We start from the raw sequence: 6,361 nt of genomic DNA, 5'->3' as shown, positions 1-6,361 counted from the left end.
CCCGCCCCGCCCCGCCCCGCCCCGCCCCGCCGCGGCGTGGCCCCGCCCCCGGCCCGCCGTCCGAGCACAGCCCGGGCCGATGCTGGGACTCGCCGCGCGGCTCCAGCCCGGCGCGGTGGTCCGGACCGCACGCGAACCGCGGGGAGTCACCGCTGGAGAGGGGCTCGGCGCCCGGCGGGAACTGCAGGTGCGTGGCCGGGCGGGCGGCGAGGGCGAGGGCGTGCGCGGGGGTGTGGGGAGCAGCGTGGGGACCGTCGGGGAGCCGTGGGCTCTGAGAGCGGCGTTGGCCGCGGGCGGGCTGGGCAGCCCCGCTGTGTCCCGGCCCCAGGGGGCACGGGCGTCCGTGCATCTGCCCTCCCGGTACTCCCGGAGGCAGAAGGGGCGTCCGGGGGGCCACTGCCTAACCCTGGGGTGGTGCGCGTCCTCCCGCCTCCCTCGCAGGTCGGCCCGGGTGGGGGTCAGGAGCCCGCGCCCCTCCGCCTGGGGACGGTGGCGGTGAGCGTGGGCGTCGCCTCCAGGACCCCGGCGTCGCGGAGGTGCCTAGGCGCCGGCCGCTCTTCTAGAGCACTGCTCGTCGGCGCGGCGGCAGGAGCCGTGTTTACACCCAGGTGTCCCTGCGTGACTTCGCGGGTGCGTGTGTGCAGGTGTGTGCGCGTGCGCGCTGGCCCATTCCAGGCCCGGGGTAAATAAGCGAGAGGTTCAGGTCAGTAGGAGGAAGGCGATGGTTCAGGGGGAAAAGGAACGCGAGATGAAAGCAGCAGGATGTGGTATCAAGTGAGTTAACAAGCCTCTGCGCAGAGACGAGGGGTGGGTTTAGGCGAAATGAGGGCTAAAAGTAGGCCAGGTCGGCCCGGAAGGCCCCTTCTGGATCGCCCTTCCCTTCCTCCCTCCCGTGGTCGCTGCATCTTCTCGTCCACACTCTTCCTCCTGGCCTGGCCCACCTGGTAAGGCGCTGGTTCCCAGAGCTCGTTAAAGCACACAGTCCCCAGGGCCGACTTTGGGGGGGGGGGATGGGGGGGAGGTCTGGTATCTGTATTTTTCTAAAATTTGAATAAGCTCCTTCAGTGATGCCCTGGAGCCCTTGCTTGGGAGCCCCATGTGATGTGGAAAGGAGACTTGAGCTGCCTCCGGGGTCTTGCTGCGTGACCTTGAGCATCTTCTGCCCCTCCCCCAGCCCGTTGCCCTCTCTGTAAAATGGGCTGTAATAGTGGCCTCACGGGGCTGCGGGGAAATTCCATGAGAAAAGTGTGACGAGACTAGCTGCACATGGGAGCGGCTTCCTGGGTGTTTGCAGAACAGGGGCATGGAGATCAGGGGCTTCCCTGCCTCCTCCCCGTGCCCGCTGGGGCGCGCGTCCAGGAAGACAAAGAAGGTTTCTAATGGTCAAGCTCTCTCTTCCAGGATACCCTCTCTTTTCAGGATACCCTTCCCTGCTTTTTGAACCATAAGCAGCCAGAACTGTAGGGACAGGCAGGCTTGGGGTCTTTGTATATGGGGCCTCATTGGGGTTTTAAGCACCCCCCCACACACACACACCTCCAGCTTAAGGGGGAGATGATTATCTTCTCTCCCCAACTTGTAATAGAAGCAGACCACCTCCGCCCCCCTTGCTCGTTCCCATGCTGCTCTGTTTGCTGCTTTCCGGGATAATCCGTGGAAGCTAAGTGGAGGTACTAGGTGGAAAGTGTGTCTGGGGTTACTGGAGGAGTACTGATGATGAGGTTCTCCACACTGATCAGGGGGCCGCCTGGCTGAGAAGCGGCAAAGGAAGACAGCCAGAAGCCGCCAGTAGCGTCTTGGGCAGCCCAGAGGCCCCAGCTTGGATTCCCCTACGCACTCCGGCCTTGCTGACTCTGCCTTCCTTCCAAGGGTCTCACCCTGGTGGGCCGACCTGGCCAGCCCTGCGGGATCCCTGTGAACCCAAAGCCTTGTCTGGCTCAGCTGTGGGTGGGCTGAAGGCCTGGATCAGCGTCCTAAGGAAGGAAGCTTCTAGAGGGGCCAGAGAGTGATGAGCGGTCATTCAGTTTGATTTTTAAGCCTCTGGCGTAGATGTGTGTGGGAGGGGAACAAAGGAAGGGTTACATCTGACTTGTGCGCCAAGGGAAGATGAGATGTTCCTAGAGCAAACGTGTATGACGTATTAGGATAGTCTGTGGATTTGAAGACATACATATTTTCACATTTTAACGACTCAGACTTCAAGATGCATCTTACCATTATAATAGACAGCAATATTTCTTTCTTGGTAGCGCACAAAATAATGGCTTTGGGGGCATGAGTGGTGGCCCACCACGGGTCCTTTCTGTTTGCTTCCAGGCTCGCGGCGGAGTTCTGGATAACTGGGGGTTTCCTTCCGGATAAGGGAGATAGAGCTGTAGCAAGGTGTCCCCAGTAGGAGGGTGGGGGCTGAGGGATAGGACGCAGTGGGTGACTGGTGACACAGAGCGGGCGCTGGGTCCTTCTTGGGTCTGGTGGGTCTACCAGTTGGGGTACTAGGCTCCAGCCTTACCCCAGCTCCCTGCTCAGCCTTGCTCCTGTTGCCGTGATCACGTAAGGCAACAAATCGGAGCAAGAATTTCGACTGTGAACCCTTCAGAGCTGCCACCACCCTCTGGAGACGGCTCATACCCCTTGGCATGGCTAGCCAGGCCTCCCGCCAGCCAGCTCAGGGCTACCCTGTTGCTGTATCTCCAGAAGCTCGGGCAAACCCCAGTGCCTTTGCACCTGCTATTCCTTCTCCACACATTGCCATTCCCTTCCTCTACTGCCCAGTGGACTGTGACTCCATCCCCCCCTTTCAAACTTCATCATGTTTGAAGTCTTTTCCAACCACCCCTCCCCACTCCCTGGCCCTGATCATTCTCCCTGTCCTCACCACACCTTGTGTGTCCTCCTGCCTGAGTGCTGACCCGTCTGGCCTACAGGGTCTGACCAGCAACCTGTTGGCTTGCTCACCTGAGCCACCTGATGGTATGTGTGGCTGTTAAGCTGTCACCATGAACGCCCCCCCCCCCCAATGTCAGAGGCAAGAAATCCATGCATGCCAACAATGGGAGTTGCCCCTGTGCAGGAGGGTGGGGTCAGGAGGGAGGGGTGTGCTTTTCATTTTCGTGTCCTCTGGAGTCTTCTAGCTGCTGTTATTGACCTAGGCAAATGAGGCTGTGTGGTTTCCTTGTTGGGGGCAGGGGCTGGGGTGTGAGGGCTGAAGGTGGCGTCTCGGCTTCTGCCTCCCATGGAGTTGGTTGGCCTTATTTCTGCCCATCTCCTCCACTGCTAGGCACGCGACCTTGGGTCCGTAGGTGTGCGTCCCCAAGGGTGTCTGTTGTCACCGGCATGGAGGTGTGTAACAGGTGCTCTCTGCAGTCCCTTCCTGAGCTCCCACCTTCCCCTAACTGGCTCAGCACTTCTCCACGGAACACCTTCCTTGTACCGGGCAGGTGCTGGGCTCCCTCCCTCCCTCCTGAGCAACACAGACAGTGTTCCTGTCCTCCCAAGATTCGAGATTCGTCAGGCGGGCAAGACGCTAGACTCACATCCCATTTCATCACAATGGTGAGGATTAATGGGGCCTGTGATTTTACACAAAGGGAGCTCCCTATAGCTTGGGGGGGTGAAGGAAAGGCTTCCTTAGCGAAGTCTTATTCATGGTGAGACTTGAGAGATCCAGGAAAGAAAGAAACAAGAATGCCGATCACAATAATCTCTACCATGACGCCCTGAGCTCGCCCAGTGTGTGGCGTGGACCAGCGGCTCAGCGCCTTGGAGGCCATTCGTTCTATTAGCGGTGCTTCCCTTTTCTGCGGCACTTATCATCAGCACAGAGCGTGTTTCACTGCTGCCCTGGGCCCCTGGCAGGAGGCCCTTGCCTCGGTGCCTTCACAGCGGCCCCCAGCAGCAAAGGGAGCCCCCACGGCACGCTGTCTGCTGGGCCTTTATTCTGTGCGTCTCCGGAGCGGCTGCCCTTACAGGGTTAACAAACCCTGGTTTTCTATCATCCGGTCACCCCCCACATCCTTCTTCTCCATCCAGAGCGGTCCTCCCCGGACCACAAAGTCCATGCAGGCGCTGAGGTGTGCGGGGCTTGGGGTCTGAGCGTCTGTGCTTGAATTGCCACGTGGTTTGGACTCTTGACACGAGTCACATCGTCACAGAGCCATTTCCACGCAGCCAGGCTGAGGAGGCCCACCTCCTCGGTGTGTTTTTCTGGGTTAGATCACATCTACACCTACCGCTCTTGCAGGAGACTTTTGAACGCTCTCTAGATAATGGGCTTCCTTGATAATGGAGATGATAGGTTATCCACCCCTCTTCCTCCCGCACGGCCAGAAAAAGGCACACGTGTGCGTACACACACAGACATGATTTCCCTCCCTCTCTCTTTCAAACTTTTGCGTAAGAGGTCAGGGTCAGGATGCCTGGGTGGCGCAGTCAGTTAAGGGTCTGCTTTCTGCTCAGGTCCTGATTCCAGGGTCCTGGGATCGAGTCCTGCGTTGGGCTCCCTGCTCAGCGAGGAGCCTGCTTCTCCCTCTGCCTGCCATTCTCCCTGCTTGTGTCTGCTCTCTCTCTCTGACAAATAAATAAATGAAATCTTAAAAAAGAAAAAGGGTGCGTGGGAGGGGTGGGTGCAGGGGGTGAGCTCCCTAACCACTCATGGAGCCCCCGCCCACCATGCTTAACACTTTCTGGATTTCTCATCAAGTCTTGAATTCAGGCCATTTTCAAGATGATGAGAGAGCGTTACTTTTGCTCGCGGCGTCCTTACAAGAAGCCCTCTGCTCCATCCCAGCACTGCTGTTTCTTAGCCCCAGCCGCTCCCGGCTCCCCAAGCGCCAGGGACCGGCCTGAGCCCAGGGCTTTGTTTCTCTGGTATGTGGGCCTGGTCAAGTACCACGTGTGATGAAGGTTTTCTTCAGTTCCTCATGACTAAGGATTTCTAGAAGCATGAATGGAAGTGAAGTCTGTCAAATAGGTGTTGTCAGCATCTACCAGGAGATTCTTGCATCCTTTATCCTTGCCGTAGATTTGCGTGACACATGACATCATTAGCTTCCTTGGGTTGAGCCCATCCTGCGTTTCTAGAACAAACCCCGTTTGGTCAAGGCATTTTTTATTCTTTAAATGCAGTGCCAGGTTTGACTTGCTCGGAACCTCTTTTGGATTTTTGCATCCTTACTCATAAGTGAGGTGGGCCTGCATGTTCCTGTTCTGTCCTGCGGTCGCCAGGTGGGGAGGAGCTCTGGCTTGGCCAAGTGACTTTGGAGGAGTTTCATCTTTTCCTGCACCCGGAGCCGGCGGCCTGAGCGGGGGCGGGGTGAGTGATCTGTTCCTGGAAAGTCGGCATAAAGGCTCTGGTCTTTAGTTCGTCCGCCCGCACGTCCTGGCCTCCGGGGGCCTTCTTCCCCTCCTCTTCTCCCTTCCTGAGCCTTCCAGGCACATGCACCTGCCGCCTCAGTGCCCCCCAGCCGGGGCCTGATGTCACCTTTGATACTTAGCCTCCGACAGGCAGCCATGAATTCCCATGAGTCCTTGCGTCCCGTGCCCTTCAGCGACGGGCTGGCCCAGTTCTGCTCCAGGTGCTGCGTCTGGCGGGGATGCTGATAAACCAGTTCAAACGCAGATGCAGGTAGCCAAGACCGTGATGACGTCATGCAGAAGGAGCAAAGAAGCAGAGAGGTTTTCCTCTAAGAAGAGGGCACCAGGGACAAGTCGTATCTATCTCCAGATGTTCGAAGGGCAGTGTCCTCGGGAAAAGGCGAAGGCTGCCTGCTCCGTGAGGATCCTTCTCCAGGAAGGAAAAGAACAGGACCTAAATAGGCCGCAGCTTGCTACAAGGAAGATCGCGGACAAATTCGGAGCAGATCAACAGTGGACTGCGTGGCCTTGTGGTAATGAGTTCCCCGTCGGGGGAAGCATTCAGGGGAAATACATGTCCTGTGTAGACATGATTGCCGTGAGAATGGAGGCCAAGATTGCTCCATCCCCAGGTCTCTAGTTCTCCAAATCGTAGCGGCCGCATCTGACTGGTTGTATACAATTCGGTTGTTCTGAGAACGGAATTTGAATTTAAGAAGTTCAGTGGCCATGAATAAACAAATCCCAAAGCTGGCCGGTTCCCCCACAGATACCACAGCCTGTTCCTCCCGAGCGGGGGTGCTTTGGTGGTCAGAAAAGTGTCGCCATCCAGGGCAGCGGACCCCGGGACCCTCGCTCACATCGTCTGCTGGAACATGGGCTTTTGGGGGGGGCTCTCTTGTTCTTGGCACCTTTCAACACCTGGTGAGGGACACGTGTCGAGCCCCACTTTGAGGATCCCCTTCCCGGACGGCTGTCCCACACCCGCTGTCAGGGCCCACCTTGCCCA

The 6,361-nt window shown here is 58.1% G+C and overlaps 1 long non-coding RNA gene across 1 annotated transcript; it reads left to right on the top strand.

Annotated features, from left to right (window-relative positions):
* The first annotated feature begins 58 nt into the window (after positions 1–58).
* On the top strand, positions 59–6,101 carry LOC121102622. Its single transcript, XR_005834742.1, has 4 exons — positions 59–187; positions 519–944; positions 3,438–3,552; positions 4,700–6,101. It is a non-coding gene; the product is annotated as an uncharacterized LOC121102622 (long non-coding RNA).
* The last annotated feature ends 260 nt before the right edge of the window (positions 6,102–6,361 follow it).

The sequence above is a fragment of the Ursus maritimus genome, unplaced genomic scaffold (genome assembly GCF_017311325.1).
Source record: "Ursus maritimus isolate PB19 unplaced genomic scaffold, ASM1731132v1 scaffold_14, whole genome shotgun sequence".
Lineage (NCBI taxonomy): Eukaryota > Metazoa > Chordata > Mammalia > Carnivora > Ursidae > Ursus > Ursus maritimus.
Note: the sequence above shows the minus strand (reverse complement) of the source record. Positions and strands in the feature narration are given on the sequence as shown.